General features: G+C 41.2%; 1 pseudogene; it reads left to right on the plus strand.

Annotated features, from left to right (window-relative positions):
* Window positions 1–6,012: 6,012 nt before the first annotated feature.
* LOC108714960 lies at window positions 6,013–22,687 on the plus strand (annotated as a pseudogene).
* The last annotated feature ends 242 nt before the right edge of the window (window positions 22,688–22,929 follow it).

A 22,929-nucleotide genomic window follows, 5' to 3' on the forward strand; every position in this document is an offset into this window, starting at 1 on the left:
TTGATTTACTTCACGGCAATTTTGATATTTATGATGCCAAAGATTACAATCTCGGGTAAATAGCTGTACAAATCTCCTCATCTTTGGAGCGACTAATCTCCCCTGAACTGCCTTCCCGTTGACTAAAATGAAAATCCCCGGCGGGATGGCACTCAGATCGATTCGTTTTCCGAAGTCGCCCGAAGTTGCCTCACGAGGAGAAGGCAGTTTGGGGAGATTAGTCTCCCCAAAGAAAAGGAGATTTGTCACTGGGCGACTAATCTCCCCAAATCTGACCGTGTGTCTCTGCCCTAAGCCTAGCACACTAGGGTCCCACAATAGGATATGTCCAATCTGACCTTATACATTTAATGGTCATATTTTTTATTTTCTTAGTTCAGTCATAAAATTATTACCACTGCTTTATTGGATTTCAGTCTGGCAACTTTTTCAGGCCAAGCCAGAGTATAATTTCCTGCACGGGAGTTGTAGGGGGCCCCGAAGGGTAAGGGGGGCCCGGCCACGCTACACTTACTTGATTAGCCAGGCCCCCCATCTTTGTGAGAGCTGCTGACTTCGGGAAGGCATGGACGTTTAAGGGGCCTGGCCACCAATTTTTTTTTCTCATGTGGGGTCCTAGCCACCAATATTTTTTTATGGGGGGCCCTGAGCACCAATATCTTTTTATTAACATGTGGGAACCCTAGCCACCAATATTTTTTTTGTTTTTTTTACTGTGTGGTGGGGGGCGGACCTGTGGGTTGGGGAGGGAAGACCTGTATGTAGGGTTCATGGTGGGCGCAGCCCAGGGGTCCCAGGAAATTTTGTCGTATGGGGCCCTGTGCTTTCTGATGGTGGTCCTGTTTGCACCATGAGCTAAATACAAACCTTAAGAAAATCTTTCAAGAGAATTTCAGATCTTTCCTCAAATTCCTCCTGTATCTGGGCCTGAGACTCTAAGGAGAGAGAATCTGGAGCCAAAACCTCAGAATTCAAGGGATTCCAAATACTATTGCAAACCAGGACCTCAGAACATAATTACAGGGTCTCATCTCTGCAATAAACCTGGACCTTCCACCTGAGGCCTGGAGAATGGATAGAGCCCAGAGAGCACTGAGGACCCCCCCCCCCCCACCCTGCGAATTCCAACCTCCCAAAAGTTGTGGTCGTGAGACTACACTACTTCGAGAGCAAAGAATCCATTACATTGAAACTATGCAGTCAGCCACACTACATGCATCAAGGGGTTAAAATACAAGTGTTTAATGATTTGTTCCTACTCACACTCTCTAAAAGGAGAGCCATGAGGCCTATAACACAGTTAAAGCGGACCTGTCATCTGCATAATGAAAGTCCTTTGCAAATTAAACATGGAACAAAATACATTTTTTTTCATTAAAACATCCATACCTGTTATAAAGGTGTTTAAATATCAATCAAATATTATCTGCCCCGCCTCTATGAATGAGGCATTAGAGGTGGGGCAGTCAATTACTTTCACTTTCCATTCATTCACTGCACTCCTCACATTTCCCCTTCCCTACTCAGGCTCTATAATTGTGTAGGGCACTGTGCTTGGGCATTAGGTCCCTTTATGTTGGTGCATACACAAGATTTTGAGGTGGTACACAATTTGTCTTAATAACAGTGTCCACAAAATGGCTGCTGTCTTCTTACTGTGATTGTATACTTCCAGGACTGAAGGAAGCAAAATTTAAATTAGAAGTATAGTGTACGTGAAGTTTATTTTCTCAACTAACATGATAGTAAAGAATTTGAAATTACTTCTTAGGGTGACAGGTCCCCTTTAAGGGATAATTGAATCCCATACTGATGGGGATTCCCCTTCCGCCTGATGTGAATCGAGAGGGGACCCAGTTCTCCATTCAGGACCCAGCTAGAGGATCTCAGTTTCTGCGACAGTTGGGCCTTGTCAGAGAGGAGACTCCCTCAGCACCCCAGTCACCTTTGCATCAGCACAGGCTCTCCCCAATATGGAGCATGAAAACATAATTATGCCTCTTTATAGGTCCCTGGTAAGGCCTCATCTGGAGTATGCAGTGCAGTTTTGGACTCCAGTCCTTAAGAGGGATATTAATGAGCTGAAGAGAGTGCAGAGACGTGCAGCTAAACTGGTTAGAGGGATGGAAGACAAATTATGAGGGTAGACTGTCACGGTCAGGGTTGTTTTCTGGAAAAAGGTGCTTGCGAGGGGACTTACACTTTTCAAGTACATTAGAGGACATTATAGACAAATAGCAGGGGACCTTTTTACCCATAAAGTGGATCACCGTACCAGAGGTCACCCCTTCAAACTAGAGGAAAAGAACTTTCATGTGAAGCAACGTAGGTGGTTCTTCACAGTCAGGACAGTGAGGTTGTAGAATGCACTGCTGGATGATGTTGTGATGGCTGATTCTGTTAATGTCTTTAAGAGTGGCATGGATGATTTCTTGGATAGACATAATATCAAAGGCTATTGTGATATTAAACTCTTTAGTTAGTATAGATATGGGTATTTATTATTTATGTGAAAGTATGGAGGGGTGGGTGTATGGATGCTGGGTTTTCATTTGAATGGGTTGAACTTGATGGACTTTGTCTTTTTTCAACCCGATGTAACTATGTAACTATCCGGACAAAGATCTCCGCATTTTCCTCCAGCAACACTCACTCCGCAGAGGGCACCCACTTGATGAGCATCAGATGAGAGTCCCCTAATAGGAGAATAGAGGATGTTTGGGGTGTTTTCACGTCATATAAGTCCTGCTGAATCCCATCTTCTGGGATTTTTCCCCTTCCCTTTATTTAATTTTTTTTACCTCCATTTTCAGTTTCTAAACATTCTACAGCCTACAACAGCTGCTTGGAGAAAGATACAAGTGAAAGAGTAGGATGTGACTCCTGTTCTCTCCTCTCCTATACCCAATTATGGCTTGGCGCTGCATTCCAACCACACTGGGCCACTCCCCCTTACAACCTGTTTGGAAATGGAGATACAACCAACTGGACTTAAGTTTAAAGTTATTGTTGTTGTTTACTTTGGTTTTAAAAGTTTTGACTTTTTACAGGGCACTTCTTAATTTCCAGTGGTGGCATAGGACTATTAAGTGGTTCCCCACCCCTCGGGAAAAAGATGGTGAGATATATGGTTTGTCTACAGGCTGTTCTAAACCCAATCGGTCCGCATCCTGATACGCTGCATTTCTATTTCTATTTACAATGATCAAAATAATATCTTTAAATGTTAATGGACCAAACTCTCCATTGAAGCGTAACCTGCTTTAAAAAGAACTCAAGAAAAAAGCAGGAGTCACAATATTAATTCACAAACTCAGAGTCGGACTGGGACACCAGGGGCCCACCCAAAAACCTCAGACCAGGGGCCCACCAGAAAACCTTAGACCAGGGGCCACTTTTAGTACTATTATTCTTCATCTCCTCAATCAACCTCTATTCTCCTAGTCTGTTTTCTTTACATACTATAATCAATTATTCCATCTGTTTAGCCTCTTTATAGTAGTAAGACAAAACAGAGGCGCCAAAAGGATAAAAATAGCTAAAAGCACTTAAAAACCCAATGGGTAATTCAGAGGAGGTAGTAATGAACTTACCTCCTCCAAGCAGACACCAACGAAAGTGGTAATTTTCAACGCCTGGCCTGGCGTGTTTATACAAAGACACTGTTGTTTTTGCTCCCGTTCCATATTGCCTGATGAAGCAGGAAATGCCTGCGAAACGCGTTGCAATACTGTTTTGTGAATAAACTATTATTGAAAATTACCACTTTCGTTGGTGTCTGCTTGGAGGAGGTAAGTTCATTACTACCTCCTCTGAATTACCCATTGGGTTTTTAAGTGCTTTTAGCTATTTTTATCCTTTTGGCGCCTCTGTTTTGTCTTACTACTATATCAAGTCCACCCCGAGTGGAGGGGTATCGTCCCCTTTTTCTTCTTCTACAGAGAGCGACGTTTTATTCCTGAGTGGGGTCAGGATAATCTCCCCACCTGCCTATACAGTGGTTGCCTATCGGTAACCCTGGTTTGTGAGTATTAACTTGTTTACTCTACCATTACTCCCTGTAAAAACATATTACACTATTGGGGCTCTTGGTGTTCCTTTTTGTCTCCTGTTTAGCCTCTTTGTTCTCATAGAAATAGGGAATGGCCATGAAATAGGCCAAAAATTTAGCAGCATGACACCTTGGCCCACCGGGAGTTTTCCTGGTATCCCGGTGGGCCAGTCCGACACTGCACAAACTGATTCAATTTGTTACTCGGCGCACGATTGTGAACCCACAGGGCCATTATATTATTGTACAAAGCTCACTTCATATCATCCCTGGGACACTTATAAATGTTTACTTGCCTAATCAGAGAACTATACTCACGTTAAAGAAAGTATTAGCAAAAATTAACAGATGATTCTAGGAATTTGATAGTAGCAAGAGACTTCAACATGTTACATTCTCCCTCCCTGGATAGACTGGGGCTTGTGCATCAACCTACATCAGCTCCACAATGTCATACCATCTGCAGGATGTGTGGGGGGTGCAACACCCGTCTGAGAAGTACGCCTACTTCTCACTTCCCATTAGGTACATACACGAATTGACTACTCCTCTCATCGTCCCTCTGCTCCACTCTGGGACAGTCCACAATAAACCAAATATCATGGGCAGACCACGCACCCATAGAAGTAACACTAACCATAAACCAGCTCATAAACTATAGGGACCCGTGGAGACTAAATGAGCACATTTTAAAGGGGCCTTCCATGAGAGATAAAATGAAATCATTTATAGAGGAATACTTCAAGTTAAACGAATCCTCTGTAGACACAAAGGGCACACAAAGGGAACATAGGGCAGGCAGGGCATGGAACACGCAGGGAGCAGAGGGACAGGAAGGGCACACAAAGCAGGCAGGGCATGGATCACGCAGGGAGCAGAGGGACAGGAAGGGCATGGAACACAGAGGGAGCATAGGGCAGGCAGGGCATGGAACACAGAGGAAGCATAGGGCCGGCAGGGCACAGAGAGGGAGCATAGGGCAGGCAGAACACAGAGGGAGCATAGGGCAGGCAGGGCACACAGAGGGAGCATAGGGCAGGCAGGCCACACAGAGGACAGGCATGGAACACAGAAGGAGCATAGGGCAGGCAGGGCATACAGAGGGAGCATAAGGCAGGCAGGGCATGGAACACGCAGAGAGAAGAGGGCAGGCAGGGCATGGAACACGCAGGGAGCAGAGGGAGAAGAAGGGCACACAGAGGGAGCATAGGGCAGGCAGGGCATGGAGCACGCAGGGAGCAGAGAGCAGGCAGGGCACAGATAGGGAGCAGAGGCAGGCAGAACAGAGAGGGAACATAGGGCAGGCAGGGCACACAGAGGGAGCATAGGGCAGGCAGGGCATGGAACACAGAGGGCATGCACGGCATGGAACAGGCAGGGAGCAGAGGGACAGGAAGGGCATGGAACATAGAGGGAGCATAGGGCAGGCAGTACACAAAAAAGTCACCACCCACTTCAAAAAAAGCACACACCACAAAACTTAGCATCCATACACCAAAAAATAAAAACATTTCATATATAAGTAGGCTCCAATAACCCCTTAAATTAAGGGCACACACCATACAGAGATCACATCCAGCAACAGCAAATGCCCCAGGCTGATGCAACAGCAGATCCGTTTTGAACAAATACAGATGTATTCCACCAATATATGTCTGCGCCAAGAAATGATAATGCAAGAGCTTGTGGCACTGAGTGCATTCAATGAGCTTTTCTTTTTCCATGCTTACACGATTACCCACTAAGATGGACTCAAGTGCATTCTGTTTATATACCTTGAAGAAGGCGCCGAATAGGCGCTGAATGTCCTAAAAGAATTTGAATGTGCCAAATAAGGCACTGTGTCACGTGTTGTTAGAGACTTCCCCAGGCTTAGCGTCACGTTTTTAGCTTAGAGTCACGTGTTCGTGACCTCACCAGAGGCCGTTTAGCAACTTGGAACTAGCAGCTACCCTCCAAGAATGTCCTTGTTGCCTCCAAACCGGTCCCAGACCGGATGGCCCCGTGGGGTGAATCAGTTTGGGAATAAGTACATCCAACAAACCAAACCTCTGACCCTGGAGAGAACCATCAACCTGTGAGTGCACCCGGGCTGATTGGGGATAGAGCATTATTTTACCTGGCTGCAGCCCTCGGCATCACTTTTCTGGCACTTGTGCATGCGCAGTTGCTACGAACCAGAAGACCACTCCAACTGTGCATGCGCCAATACGGCTCTTACTTGCAGAAGACTGGCGATCCAGAAGGTGCTGTCCATGAGCTATGCTGCACTTACTCTACACCAGGGGTGTCCAAAACGTAGATCGGGATGTACCAGTAGACCTTTAGCTGGTGATCAGTAGATCTCAAGACACTTTCAACAAACAGCTTGACTAAATCACCCTCCTGTTTAATGATTTTCATTCACATATTTATTATGTTAAATGTTAAGGTAACATAATAGTTGTTTGTTAAATATAGAAATTTAAATTCTCTCATGAATCAATATAACATTTAAGTAATATTTTCCACGGAACAGAATGCTAACAATGCTTTTGTGGATGTAGATCATAATGGGACAACATCACTAAAAGTAGATCTCTTATTCGTAAAGTATGGGCACTCCTGCTCTACGTGAGCAAACTCATAGGGGCAATTTCAGGGATAAATAACTATGCGGTGGGGAAGTAGGGGCGGGGATACCTAGGGTACTAGGTATGGGGATTTTCTTATTGGGGGGTTTAGTTCTCCTTTCACGCAGTTGCTCTAAAGTGCAACTACTAATGTATAGAAAGTTAAAGCGATACTGACATGTTACTGTAAAAATCATAGGAACGTGTCAATAACAAGTAGTTGCTGCCCCCGGAATAGTTCCCCTCAAAGCCGCCCCCAGCCCCGTGAACCTGCATTCGAACATCCGACACTGCTAAATGATCTTCTGAACTGTGTCAGTGACGATGGGCTGGGGGCAGCGATCCTTCCATAGGCTAATTATGAATGAAAATAGGACTGCAGCCTATGGAAGGATCACTCTGCCCCCAGCCCAGCGTCACTGAAGCAATATGGAAGATCTGTTAGTAGTGTCAGTCGGTCTGCTACATCAAGGTTCGTGGGGCCGGGGAGTGGCTTTCAGGGGAACTATTCCTGGGGCAGCAACTACTTGTTACTGGCACATTCCTATGAATTTTATAGGAACGTGTCAGTATTGATGTAAGCCTATTTTCAATATTTCCATAGGTAATCCAACCTGCAACTTCTGAAGTACTTGTCAGTATAACTGCTTATGCTTTTAACATAAAGCTGGCCATACACAAGCAGATTACAGCTGCAGACTTGGTCCTTCCAGACTGAGTTTGCAGTTTATTAGCCATAAATGGGACCGACCATCTGGCTGAAAATTGGAGATGTATCAGTTGTGCAGATTTATAAAAGCCATTGGCATCCACATATTGATTTAGTTCTTGTCTGAAAAGTCACCACAGACCTTTCTGTATGATCTAGTAGTTGGCCCTAGGGCCACATAATAGATCAGCCTGATTTGGGCATCCATCAGCCTTACCAGATGAGCAGGCTCTACCTGTGTTTGGCCAGCAGCGTTGGTTGTAGCAATGCAAAGTTGTTTTCATTTATAGAGTATATAAATTATATAGTGAATAAAGTACCCCCTCTTGTAAAATATAAGGATATAATAAGTTACAGAGGAGTTTCATGACCATATAAAAACACGAGGCCGAAGGCCTCATATTTTGCAACTGGGGGTACTTTATTATAATACACGAATTTCAGTGAGTCATGTGACAGAAATTACATCAATTATAAGGATATAATTTACAAGATATTCATAGCTTTTGTGTATTATATATATACGTATATATATGTATTATATATTTATATATAGATATATATATAGATATATATATAGATATGTAGGGACCCCTACTGGGTAATCTGCCCTGCAGCTTTAAGGCCCCCACCTTTTTTTCTTAGAGTGATCTGCCAGGAGAGAATGACACTCCCCTGCTACACTGCTATATAGTGTGTGTAGGGAGTGGCCTCTTCCTCTTTGGCCTGTGGATGGTGATCCAGCTGGGTGTGCTCAGGGGAGCCTGGGCACAGATAGGCCCAGAAAGGCCCATGTGCTTTGGAAGAAGAAGTCGGGGACCAGGTAACCCCGTGAATGAGGAATAGTTGCACTAGGGCAGACTTGTTATAGTCTCTCTAGGAGAGAAAGGCAGAGAGGTGAGAGAGAAAGAGCAGCTGAAGCTCCAACAAGGATTTGCAGTAAGGGAGTAGCTTCCCAGAGGCTTTATGTGTTGCCTCCAGTCAGGGACCTCAGTGAAGAGGGACTGTAGGGTAGAAGCTGCTTTCCTGACAACTTCCAGGAGGGAATGTGTGTGAATACTGCAAATGCCTAATGGAGACCTTTCCTCTGTGAGAAATGCCTAATGCCTGCAGCTCTGTGTGAGAAATGTGCTATTGCCTCAGCTCCTGTGTGACTACTAAACCTGTGGTCACTTGCCTCGTGCATAGTTAAATAAACCGTTTTCTGTTTTACTGCAAGAACCTCCTGGCGCCCATCTTTTGTTGTATGCACAGTAGCCTGGGGGATGTAGTTGCACTACACCATAGAGGGAACACTTCCACATGGCGAAGGCCCTGACCCTGTTGTGTGAAGTCGCGTGTAACCCATGCTTCTACTGCTAGCTGGACAGTTTAACTATTTGTGTGCTATGCAGCCCAAATAGGTGTTACATTTGGCTGCCCAACGTGGGGCTCGATTCCCTAAAACCAGGCTGTGCATTGTTTTGTTTCGAATCGTACGAATGGATGTACGAATTTGTCGGAGTGTACGAATGGATCGTACGAATTTTTCGAAGTGGATAAACGGAACGTACGAATTCTATCTCTGTGATAGATATATATTTTCCGGTAGGTATCCCCTTACAAATTACACTTTTGGTACCAAAGAGCCTTAGAAGGACAGTTCAGTTGCTGCAAGGTTCCAGCGCATGCATGAGGAGGTTGATAAGATCGGAATGTGACGCACTGTATAAGGGGTTCTTATTGTACATGAACACAGATTGCCTCACGTCCTTTTACTGCAACTGGGTACCACATTCTTTAAACTGTGAGTTTATGAACTTACCATTATTTTTTTCTTTATTATTAGTAGGCCTGTAGTCGTTGAGCAAGCGTGACTGCACATCTCATACAGTCATGCATCACTATCTAGTTATTTGGGCAACTCTTCTCGGTGTTTGTATGTATATTTATTATAAGTAGCCTTTTTATTTCTTTTCCTCTATGGGTACATATTGCGAGTCAGTAAAGGTATAGCATCTATTTTCTGGAATGCTTGGACCTCTGGCTTTACAGCTAAAGGATCTTTCTATAAATGGGATTGCTACTCCATTAATGGGATTGCTTATCATTTAATTCCCACAATTGAATTGTTGTGCCAGCAATTTTTTCTGTATTTGTTTATAATACATTCTGTGGGATATGGCCTTCCAGTAATTTGAATTTTTTTGGATATTGGGTTTTCATATCATACATCCCATATCTACCGTATATACTCGAGTATAAGCCGAGTTTTTCAGCATCCAAAATGTGCTGAAAAAGTCTACCTCGGCTTATACTCGGGTCAGCGGGCAGTAGCCGAGATTGCAGTCACTTTTAATCATTCCTATACCAACAGTTCACTTGGGGAGAGACTGCAATATCCCACAATGCCCTCTGTTGTTTTTATGAAAGAATAACAGTGCGCCCTCTGTTGGTTATATCAAAGAATAACAGTGACTGCAATATCACACAGCGCCATCTGTTGGTTGTATCAAAGAATAACAGTGACTGCAATATCACACAGCGCCATCTGTTGGTTACATCAAAGAATAACAGTAACTGCAATATCACACAGCGCCATCTGTTGGTTATATCAAAGAATAACAGTAACTGCAATATCACACAGCGCCATCTGTTGGTTGTATCAAAGAATAACAGTGACTGCAATATCACACAGCGCCATCTGTTGGTTATATCAAAGAATAACAGTGACTGCAATATCACACAGCGCCATCTGTTGGTTATATCAAAGAATAACAGTAACTGCAATATCACACAGCACCATCTGTTGGTTGTATCAAAGAATAACAGTGACTGCAATATCACACAGCGCCATCTGTTGGTTATATCAAAGAATAACTAACTGCAATATCACACAGCGCCATCTGTTGGTTGAATAAAGGGTTAACAGTGATGGCAATATCACACAGCGCCATCTGTTGGTTATACGAAAGATCAGTGATGGTTTTATGACACACAGCACTCTCTGCACAATTCTCTGTCACCATCAACTTTGCAAAGAAGTCCGGTCGATCGCTGGGGGAGTCTCTTTGGCGGAAGGTGCGCTGCAGGGAGACAGGGCTGTAGTTGTGTCTAGGCTTATACTAGAGTCAATAAGTTTTCCCAGTTTTCGTAGGTAAAATTAGGTACCTCGGCTTATACTCGGATCGGCTTATACTCGAGTATATACGGTATATTTGAGTGTATAAATATGAAAAGATAATACCAATAATTATATTCTCTAAAAGTGCTTATCTTTTAATGCATTGGTTTATGTATATGTCCATGAACACACACATTAAAGTTCCGCTATAAAAATCTCCCCCTAAATAGGCTGCCCTTTTCCTAGCTGAGGATATTTGGTGATATGTTATGACATTGAATGTTTGCTACAGGTGTTGGCCTACTTAGTTATTCAGGTAAGGGATCTGTCATCTGGAAGCCCGTTATCCAAAATGCTCCATATTAGAGGAAGGCAATATCCCATAGACTGTTTTAATAAAAATGTATTTCCTTTTTTGCTGTACTTAAAAAACAGTACCTTGTGCTTGATACTAACTGATGTATCAGTTGTGCAGATTTATAAAAGCCATTGGCATCCACATATTGATTTAGTTCTTGTCTGAAAAGTCACCACAGACCTTTCTGTATGATCTAGTAGTTGGCCCTAGGGCCACATAATAGATCAGCCTGATTTGGGCATCCAGCAGCCTTACCAGATGAGCAGGCTCTACCTGTGTTTGGCCAGCAGCGTTGGTTGTAGCAATGCAAAGTTGTTTTCATTTATAGAGTATATAAATTATATAGTGAATAAAGTACCCCCTCTTGTAAAATATAAGGATATAATAAGTTACAGAGGAGTTTCATGACCATATAAAAACACGAGGCCGAAGGCCTCATATTTTGCAACTGGGGGTACTTTATTATAATACACGAATTTCAGTGAGTCATGTGACAGAAATTACATCAATTATAAGGATATAATTTACAAGATATTCATAGCTTTTGTGTATTATATATATACGTATATATATGTATTATATATTTATATATAGATATATATATAGATATATATATAGATATGTAGGGACCCCTACTGGGTAATCTGCCCTGCAGCTTTAAGGCCCCCACCTTTTTTTCTTAGAGTGATCTGCCAGGAGAGAATGACACTCCCCTGCTACACTGCTATATAGTGTGTGTAGGGAGTGGCCTCTTCCTCTTTGGCCTGTGGATGGTGATCCAGCTGGGTGTGCTCAGGGGAGCCTGGGCACAGATAGGCCCAGAAAGGCCCATGTGCTTTGGAAGAAGAAGTCGGGGACCAGGTAACCCCGTGAATGAGGAATAGTTGCACTAGGGCAGACTTGTTATAGTCTCTCTAGGAGAGAAAGGCAGAGAGGTGAGAGAGAAAGAGCAGCTGAAGCTCCAACAAGGATTTGCAGTAAGGGAGTAGCTTCCCAGAGGCTTTATGTGTTGCCTCCAGTCAGGGACCTCAGTGAAGAGGGACTGTAGGGTAGAAGCTGCTTTCCTGACAACTTCCAGGAGGGAATGTGTGTGAATACTGCAAATGCCTAATGGAGACCTTTCCTCTGTGAGAAATGCCTAATGCCTGCAGCTCTGTGTGAGAAATGTGCTATTGCCTCAGCTCCTGTGTGACTACTAAACCTGTGGTCACTTGCCTCGTGCATAGTTAAATAAACCGTTTTCTGTTTTACTGCAAGAACCTCCTGGCGCCCATCTTTTGTTGTATGCACAGTAGCCTGGGGGATGTAGTTGCACTACACCATAGAGGGAACACTTCCACATGGCGAAGGCCCTGACCCTGTTGTGTGAAGTCGCGTGTAACCCATGCTTCTACTGCTAGCTGGACAGTTTAACTATTTGTGTGCTATGCAGCCCAAATAGGTGTTACATTTGGCTGCCCAACGTGGGGCTCGATTCCCTAAAACCAGGCTGTGCATTGTTTTGTTTCGAATCGTACGAATGGATGTACGAATTTGTCGGAGTGTACGAATGGATCGTACGAATTTTTCGAAGTGGATAAACGGAACGTACGAATTCTTCGAATCGTATGGATTTCCTTCGAAGTATTTGGCCGTGGGTTCGGGCTTGGAGGTTCGCCCCGAATTTCACGAAGGCCTGCGGATGTCAGTTGGATGGGAGGAAGATGGATGTCCCGGATGGAGCCATTTCCTGCTCATGTGTGATCCGGATCATGGATCTGGAAGAGGAGAACCTGGAGGATGGATTCTTCTGATGTTTGCTACAGCTCTTCTATGGACTCCTGCAGAGTGAGATGCCTAGAGTGCTGCTTGCTTGTTTTTTGTGGCTGGAAGGACTGCTGGACTAAGTGGGTTCTAATTCAGGACTATTGATCCCCACCACCATTTCTTCTGCCTTCACCTACTCGCTGAGTAGTGTTTCTGCACCCAAGGACTGGCCTGTGTGGACCCTTGGAAGGGGGAGAAGTATTTTTGCTGATGTGTAATAAAGTTGACCAACTGCAATGTTTATTATGCAATTGAAAATGTTTGATACAGTATTGTGCATGCTGTGTTTCCTTTACAGTGACCATTGTTACCAGGTATGCCTTAGGAGAGGATACCAGAAGTGGATGTGATGGTACTGTAAGTTGATATATGTTGGGGATGTTTAAACCATTGTCGGAACGAAATGGGTTTTTCCCCCGGGTGTATGTAGGGACCCCTACTGGGTAATCTGCCCTGCAGCTTTAAGGCCCCCACCTTTTTTCTTAGAGTGATCTGCCAGGAGAGAATGACACTCCCCTGCTACACTGCTATATAGTGTGTGTAGGGAGTGGCCTCTTCCTCTTTGGCCTGTGGATGGTGATCCAGCTGGGTGTGCTCAGGGGAGCCTGGGCACAGATAGGCCCAGAAAGGCCCATGTGCTTTGGAAGAAGAAGTCGGGGACCAGGTAACCCCGTGAATGAGGAATAGTTGCACTAGGGCAGACTTGTTATAGTCTCTCTAGGAGAGAAAGGCAGAGAGGTGAGAGAGAAAGAGCAGCTGAAGCTCCAACAAGGATTTGCAGTAAGGGAGTAACTTCCCAGAGGCTTTATGTGTTGCCTCCAGTCAGGGACCTCAGTGAAGAGGGACTGTAGGGTAGAAGCTGCTTTCCTGACAACTTCCAGGAGGGAATGTGTGTGAATACTGCAAATGCCTAATGGAGACTTTTCCTCTGTGAGAAATGCCTAATGCCTGCAGCTCTGTGTGAGAAATGTGCTATTGCCTCAGCTCCTGTGTGACTACTAAACCTGTGGTCACTTGCCTCGTGCATAGTTAAATAAACCGTTTTCTGTTTTACTGCAAGAACCTCCTGGCGCCCATCTTTTGTTGTATGCACAGTAGCCTGGGGGATGTAGTTGCACTACACCATAGAGGGAACACTTCCACATGGCGAAGGCCCTGACCCTGTTGTGTGAAGTCGCGTGTAACCCATGCTTCTACTGCTAGCTGGACAGTTTAACTATTTGTGTGCTATGCAGCCCAAATAGGTGTTACAGATATATATATAGATATATATTTTCCGGTAGGTATCCCCTTACAAATTACACTTTTGGTACCAAAGAGCCTTAGAAGGACAGTTCAGTTGCTGCAAGGTTCCAGCGCATGCATGAGGAGGTTGATAAGATCGGAATGTGACGCACTGTATAAGGGGTTCTTATTGTACATGAACACAGATTGCCTCACGTCCTTTTACTGCAACTGGGTACCACATTCTTTAAACTGTGAGTTTATGAACTTACCATTATTTTTTTCTTTATTATTAGTAGGCCTGTAGTCGTTGAGCAAGCGTGACTGCACATCTCATACAGTCATGCATCACTATCTAGTTATTTGGGCAACTCTTCTCGGTGTTTGTATGTATATTTATTATAAGTAGCCTTTTTATTTCTTTTCCTCTATGGGTACATATTGCGAGTCAGTAAAGGTATAGCATCTATTTTCTGGAATGCTTGGACCTCTGGCTTTACAGCTAAAGGATCTTTCTATAAATGGGATTGCTACTCCATTAATGGGATTGCTTATCATTTAATTCCCACAATTGAATTGTTGTGCCAGCAATTTTTTCTGTATTTGTTTATAATACATTCTGTGGGATATGGCCTTCCAGTAATTTGAATTTTTTTGGATATTGGGTTTTCATATCATACATCCCATATCTACCGTATATTTGAGTGTATAAATATGAAAAGATAATACCAATAATTATATTCTCTAAAAGTGCTTATCTTTTAATGCATTGGTTTATGTATATGTCCATGAACACACACATTAAAGTTCCGCTATAAAAATCTCCCCCTAAATAGGCTGCCCTTTTCCTAGCTGAGGATATTTGGTGATATGTTATGACATTGAATGTTTGCTACAGGTGTTGGCCTACTTAGTTATTCAGGTAAGGGATCTGTCATCTGGAAGCCCGTTATCCAAAATGCTCCATATTAGAGGAAGGCAATATCCCATAGACTGTTTTAATAAAAATGTATTTCCTTTTTTGCTGTACTTAAAAAACAGTACCTTGTGCTTGATACTAACTGATATATAATTAGCACTTATTGGATGCAAAATAATCCTACTGAGTTTATGTTTTAATGACTTTTTAGAAGATTTAAAATAGGTAGATACAAATTAAGACATGATCCCGTATCCAGAAAAAGCTTGGTCCCAAGCATTCAGGATATTATAACCCGTACCTGTACTTAAATTGGCAATCGGTGCACGTGTACAATTCTTTAGCACTATTACATACCTAGAATGTTAAAAGTTCAAAAGTTGCTTAAATGTGCATACTGCGTATGGTGTTTTCTGATAACATCTCTCAAACTTATAGACAGAGCTGAAAGAACTTAAAGGAACAGTAAAGCTAAAAATGTAAGTTGTTTTTTTTTTTAAATGAAAATATTATGTGCTATTACGCTCCACTAGTGTGCTGGCTTTAGAAACACTACTATAGTTTATACAGTTAGGCCCATAAATCTTTGGACAGGCCTTTACTGCAGCGGCTTTAAGTTGATGTTTGTTTGTGGGCCTTTCTGTCCGATGTTTAGTCTTCAACAAGTGAAATACATGCTCAATTTGGTTCCGATCAGGTGACTGACTTGGCCATTCAAGAATATTCCACTTCTTTGCTTTAATAAACTCCTGGGTTGCTTTGGCTGTATGTTTTGGGTCATTGTCCATCTGTATTATGAAACACCTCCCAATAAATTTGACTGCATTTAGCTGGATTTGAGCAGACTGTCTCTGAACACCTCAGAATTCATTTGGCTGCTTCTGTCTTATGTCACATCATGGATAAACACTAGTGTCCCAGTGCCACTGGCAGCCATGCACGCCCAAGCCATCACACTGCCTCCGCCATGTTTTACAGATGATGTGGTACGCTTTGGATCATGAGCTGTTCCACACCTTCTCCATCATTTTTTCTTGCCATCATTCTGGTAGAGGTTGATCTTGGTTTCATCTGTCTAAAAAATGTTTTTCCAGAACTGTGCTGGCTTTTTTAGATCTTTTTTTTAGCAAAGTCCAATCTAGCCTTTCTATTCTTGATGCTTATGAGTGGCTTGCACCTTGCAGTGCACCCTCTGTATTTACTTTAATGCAGTCTTCTCTTTATGGTAGACTTGGATATTGATACACCTACCTCCTGCAGAGTGTTATTCACTTGTGTGGCTGTTGTAAAGGGGTTTATCCTTACCATGGAAATGATTCTGCAATCATCCACCACTGTTGTCTTCCGTGGACATCCAGGTCTTTTTGCGTTGCTGAGTTTATGTGCTTCCTTTCTTTCTCAGGATGTACCAAACTTTAGATTTTGCCACTGCTAATATTGTAGCAATTTCCCAGATGGGTTTTTTTTGTTATGTTTTTGCATCTTAAGGATGGCTTGTTTCACCTGCATGGAGAGCTCCTTTGACTGCATGTTATCTGTTCACAGAAAAATCATCCACTGCTTTTATCTGCTTCATTGATAATAAAAAAACAAAGGAATTGCCCACACCTGCCCATGAAATAGCCTTTAAAGGGGACCCATTACCAAAAAAAATTATTCAAAATCCTATTTTATCACATTAGTCAAGCAAAATGAACTTTAATTACACTATATAAATTATTTGAATCTTGTTTCCTTCAGTCTGGGAATTCATAATTACAGCAAGCAGGCAGCAGCCATTTTGTGCACACTGTTATTAAGGCAAGCCTTGCATCATCTCAGAATCGTGTTTGTGCACCAGAATGGGGGACCTTATGTCCATCCCCATGCCCTGGCTACAGATTTAAATGGTAAATAGAACGGGGAATATGTGGAGAGCAGTGACATTTAGGAAGTGCTGAATGGAAAGTGAAAGTAATTGTTTGCCCCGCCCCTATGCCCGTGGCATAGAGGAGTGGCAGACAATATTTGATTGACAGCTGAGATTTTTAAATGAGCTTACAACAACTATGAATGCTTTAATAAAAACAGAAATTGGATTTCATGTTTAATTTGAAAAGGACTTTTATTATACAGATTTTTGTGGCTGGGTGACAGGTCCACTTTAAATCAATGGTCCGATTACTATTGAGCCCCTGAAATTAAGTGATTGTGTTAAAAAAAAGGCTTTAGTTCCTCACATTTTTATGCAATCTTTTTGTTCTACCCAATGAAAGTCTGCAGTTCAACTGTATCTGAGTTGTTTCATTTAAATTTCATTGTGGTAATGTACAGAACCAAAATTAGAAAAAAAGTTCTCTGTCCAAAGATTTTTGGACCTAACTGTATAAACAAGCTTCTATGTAGCCATGTGGGCAGCCATTCAAAGTTGAAAAGGCGCAGGATACCTAGCAGATAACAGATGAGCTCTGTAGTATACAATGGGATTCTTCAGAACTGGTCTGTTATCTACTGTGTATTCTGTGCTTGAATGGCTGCCCCTATGGCTGCACAGCAGCTTGTTTATATAAACTGTAGTAGCCAGTTTTGCCAGTGGCTTTACTGTTCCTTTTAGCAGCTAATGAGTAAGATTGCTGCCATGGACAATATTAATCTGTGTTTTCTTTTTTACCTATAAAAGGCCTGGAGGAGAACTCAATTCAGGAGAGGATGAGGTAGAAGTTTTGAAACGTTTAATGACAGAAGTAAGTGAATATTTGCTCTTGGGTCTTGTGTATTAAACTTAATGATCTTGGCAGTCAATTGTCAACAGTCATCCCACCACAAACCACATTAATCTTGCCAAAGGGCCAGTTTTAATGTGTGTGTCTGACTTGTGTCTCATACCTCTTCTTCTTTTAAAATGTAAGCTTTATTGAGCAGGGCTCTTACCTCTTGTATGTGGTAGTGTTTCGGTATGTGATCTGTAAGTTCAATGTATACTGACATTTTATAAATAAGTTTTAATAGTAATACAGTGTAAATAGTATTAAAAATGACCAGAGGTGAGGAGTTGCAAGGAATCTTTCACATGGGGTTAAATATTAAACCCAATATTTTTTTGTTCCTTGGCCGTCAAGATGGCGTTCAGCAGGATTTGGTTATTGATGATTGTATTGGAAATTGGTGGAGGCCTAACTTTGAACCTCCTCAGGTATATACCAGTAGTTTATACCCAATGTTAAAGCAAATGTCAACCTTTGCTTTTAAATGGACTTGTATATATTTTACTTTCATTGGACATTAATAGATGAGGATTTGTTTTACTAACCGCACACAGCAATCACTTTTTTAGCAAAATAGTATGTATTTATGAAAGAAAACACTGCAGTTTTGCATGCAGGATAGTGTTAAACTTAATAATGTTATTTATTTTTTTACCACCATGACATCAAGCATCTTCTGTGTCACAAACTGTTAGCTTGATTTTATTTCATCCCACTCTCTGCAGTGCAATTTTGCCTTTTGCATTATTTCATATGCTTGTATTCTGTTGGTGAGCATTGATCCAAAGAAATACTGACTTTAGGGGCAGATATAACCTAAACATTTCCAGCTGAAATTGTGCTTAGGACAGTGGTATGCTGCCAGAAACTTATGGTATCTTTTTGTAGAGAACACCTACTTCACTTATATTAATCCTTAGCGAAAGAATGAATGTATACTCAATAGCGGGTCAGCATAAATATCTACAAATAATTCATATAACACAAAATAGACATTTTATTTACTTAGGTTATATTTTTTGTCCAGACTTATGTATGAGTTCATACTCATGTAGAGCAAACATATTGGACTGTTTTTATAATTATTCCAGACTTTTTATTTGCAGAACCCAATATAATTGATTAAGAACCTGTTCTTAACATTGTTAATGAAAAAGTGAACCTTTTAGTAGGTCTAAATGTTGATGCTTCATAGGTAGCTGTAATAAAAATGCAAAGTGTAGTGGATGTTTCATGTCCAGTATTTGCTTTGCAAATAGGCAATACTTGTTTGCTTGAGTCAGCTGAAATCCCCCAATATGAATGCAGTACTGGGTGCACGTACCGTCAGTGGTCCATCCTCCACCATTAATCCAAAAAGAAGGTTTTCGTACAGCACCGGTAGATTAAAATGCCTTTATTGATACATTACATGGCAAACAGCCTGGTCCGCGACATTTCAGGCCTACATGCCTGTTATCAAGCTCTATAATCACCCTCTTGAAACACCCCTTTTATGTAAGGGAAATTTTCGCCATCTACTGGTTATATGGTGGTAATCGCAACAAATTGTATACATATTGTTACAATTGTGACAAAATTGTATCACCTAAACGCCACCTATTGGTTACATTTGAGTATTAAAGAACATATTGCATACATACTGTTACTAAGCAGTTCAAATCAATAAGTATCGTAGTAAACTTTGTCGGTCACAGACCAATCATTTTATGTAAGTTATCTGAAAAACAAAACAAATTAAAAACAACCAGGTAAAATCTATACAAAAACAAACTCAGCGAAAAATTGCTTGTAGACCGTATTCCCTGTTCAGTCCATGTGGGGACAGTGTCCCAAGTCTCCTAAACCATTGCGCTTCCTTTTTTAATAGACATTTTACACAATCCCCCCCTCGTCTGAGTATGGGTATGTGATCCAATACCTGAAATTTCAGTTGGTGCATCCCATGTCCGGCCCCTAAGAAATGAGCAGCAACTGTTTGTTCCGTCTTTTTCGTTCTAATTGCCGATTTATGCTCCCTAATTTGCTTTGCAAATAGGCAGTTTCATTATTTTTTTCCTTCGGTTGTTCTAAATTGTTTCTATTTGTAGCCCCTACCTCACATTTTTATGTTTTTTACTGCTGAATCAACCCAGTTATGATGTTTGGTGGTTGGACTGGTCTCTTAAAAGGAGTGGTCCACCTTCACATACATTAATCAAAATATAAAGGGTTTAGGAGATATTCACCGTACTAATTCCCAATTAACTGCATTAAGTACTTTTGAAGACTGAAGTGACGCAGGGGATCACTGACCTCATTTCTCAGTCCTCTTCAGTGCAGTTTACATCACGCGTATAGCCTGCTTCAAACTCCGATGTGGTCCAATGAATCACATCATACATGATTGAAGAGGCACTGAGATATGCGCATCAACGCTTTAAGCAGGCTGTTCCCAACCTGGGTGTGATGTAGGAGGACTGATAAACTTTGTCACTAATACCGTATTCAGATATGCTAATTTTGGTTAACTGGGAATCCGCTCTGTGAATTTCTTGATCCCTTATTTTTTGTAAATGCATATATATTGCAAGAATTGTTTTGGCACATGAAAGTCATATATAAATTTTATTGTGAGGGTGAACTACCCCTTTAATAAATTTGTTGACTGCTGAACTCTGTTCATTAGTTCACTAAATGACATTTGCTATCTCAAACGTATAATTTATATTCTGGTACAACCAAGTTCTCCTCATAGTTGCATTAGTAATTGGTTGCTATTGGGGAAAAAAATGCATTATGGTGTTTTTAAACTTCAGTTACAAACTTGCACAACAAAGTAAAGTGCGTCTGAAAAGACTACAGTATGTTGATTAATACCCATTTGTCTTCACAGTATCCATACATTCCTGCTCATATTACAAAACCTAAAGAACACAAGAAATTGTTCCTAGTTCAGCTACAGGAAAAGGGTAAGATGCTGGTTTATGTGATTGTTTTAAAGGGATACAATCCTCTGTGGGTCCTATAAATCTGTGGGCTTTTGATCTTTCAGGCTCATTTAAAGTGCACCTGTTGGGCAATAATATTATCCCTAACCAAAGGTACGGACTAATCAAGCCCGCACGCGGTTGGGGCTAACGGTAATTTTTTTTTTTTTTTAAACTCCCGGTGCGAGAGGCCATGACAGTAAGAGAGCGTTCGCATAGTGAGCCAAGTCATGGCGCTCACTCATTATGTGCCTGCTTATGCTCCAACATGGCTGCTTGTATCTGGAACTCCATCTCAGTGCCTGTGGCCTAGCGATGGCGGGGGCAAATTAAAAAGCAAAAAACTACTGTGGTCCCCAACCAGAGTTCAGGCTCTATTAGCCAGCCACTTTAGTTGGGGATAATATTCTGCCAAACTATAGATTCGTATGAACTTCAGCACGTTTAGCTGGCTCATGAGCCGTCCATATACTTTTTACTATGGATATCAGTCTGTTTATAGATCTGCCCTGGTTAACAACTTGCATCATACTGTGCAAAGCTGTTTGAGTTACTACCCAGCTGCTAATTTGCTTTGTGTTTGTTTAGGGTCCCAACTATCCTATTTACCTCTGTATTTAATGAAGCAGCCTCTTTGTACAGATATTTTGAAATACTATAATTCTGTCTGCTATAAGGCTAGCTAATTTGCACATTTAATTGAATGGACTTTAAAGCATTTGACATCATTGATCTTATTTTATTGATCCTTTAGCACTATTTGCTGTCCCAAAAAATTACAAACTTGTTTCGGCCCCTTTGTTGAATTGTATGACAACGCTCCTGGATACGGCCCCATCATTTCAAGTCTCCCACAGCTTCTTAGCAGGTAGGTTATATTTTGCAAAACACATTTTGAATTAGTGTTGTCTTGTTTTACAAAGTGTGAGTCACTGTTTGACTAAACCTGCATTGTCATTAATACAGTATATTTCATTAAGAAATGGGGTAAGTATTTAGACTGTGCTGTGAAGCTATTGGAATACATCTTTAATTTTTATCAGTGGTAAAAATTAAAGATGTATTCCAAGGGCTCTGATGACTAATGCAAGAGAGTAGAATCTGAATATGTAGTCCTTACATAGGACTACATATTCAGATGTATGTATCCTAATTTGGTTCATACTTTTAGATAGATCTGTGTTTAATATAATTAATTTGCAATTCTCTTAATATGAAGCAGATCCCTTCTTTCTTTGAAATGCTTTGAATATCCATTTTGGTGTAACAGCAAAAGTATTTTTTTTGTATCTGTTAATTGAACGCCAAAAATTAGATACATCTATCTATGTATGTGTGCATAATAAGTTTGAAAGATTCTTTCATTCTATAGTTCTGTAGAGCTTTGAATGGTATTTGACACTGGGATTATCCTCCTATTTAAGAACTAAATACATTGTATTCTACAGAGCTAATTTGTTGTCCACCATGTTCATTTTAAATAGCAGGGTAACCACATTGAATTTAAGGGGCCGATTCACTATGGGTCGAATATCGAGGGTTAATTAATAATAATAAATAATTTCAATAATAATAAATTCACTATTTATTACAATATTTGTAATAAAATAACATACATTTTATTTTCTCCCTAGGTTTAATTTTATTTACAACTGAGCAGTATCTAAAGTCATCAAAGAAACTTGTGAATGAAGCGGTCTCTGTGAGCACAGCTTTAGTTTGTGTAAAATGAAACTTTTTCAGAAGATTTTTTTTTTTTCTTTAAAGTTCACTTGCTGCTGTTAAAATAACAAGACTCTGTAGTGGACCACAGCAGCAAGATGTTAGTGTTTTTTTAATTTATTTTTTATTCTCATGAAGTTTTACTCGATTTTCTAACATCTTTAAAACTGGATTATTTCATCTATATCCTTTCTTGCTGGATATTATCACAAAGTATGTCCCATTGCATTACGTTTGATGGCTGCAATGTGTAATTCAGCACATCCGTGTATTTAAATAATCAAGAAATGTGAAGACTATATATAATGAATGGATGAAACTGCAGGATTTAAAGAACCAATAAAAGAATGGTAATATGGAAAAAAGAGTGTCCTGCTCTGCCAAATACCAAATCTGTGTGATCTTAAACAATCTATTTTTTAGTAGTGTTGAACTTGACTTAGGATCCAGTGGGCGTAACTACAGAGTAAGCAAACCCTGCTGCCCAGGAGGTATAGAGGCCCTAATTGATATACAGTTTCAATAAATATTGGTAAAACAAGTTGACCTCTTGACTTTTTGGGGGCCTGAAAAATAATTTGCTGTGGGGCCCAGTATTATCTAGTTACTCCAGTGCTAGGATCAAATAATTGTGACTTGGTGGTTAGTAGTAGTAGTATCAGTAGTATCCTTCCAACCCAAAAGAGCAAATTGCTGATGGTTACTGATTTGG

This window comes from Xenopus laevis, chromosome 4S, assembly GCF_017654675.1.
Source record: "Xenopus laevis strain J_2021 chromosome 4S, Xenopus_laevis_v10.1, whole genome shotgun sequence".
In the NCBI taxonomy this organism is placed as follows: domain Eukaryota; kingdom Metazoa; phylum Chordata; class Amphibia; order Anura; family Pipidae; genus Xenopus; species Xenopus laevis.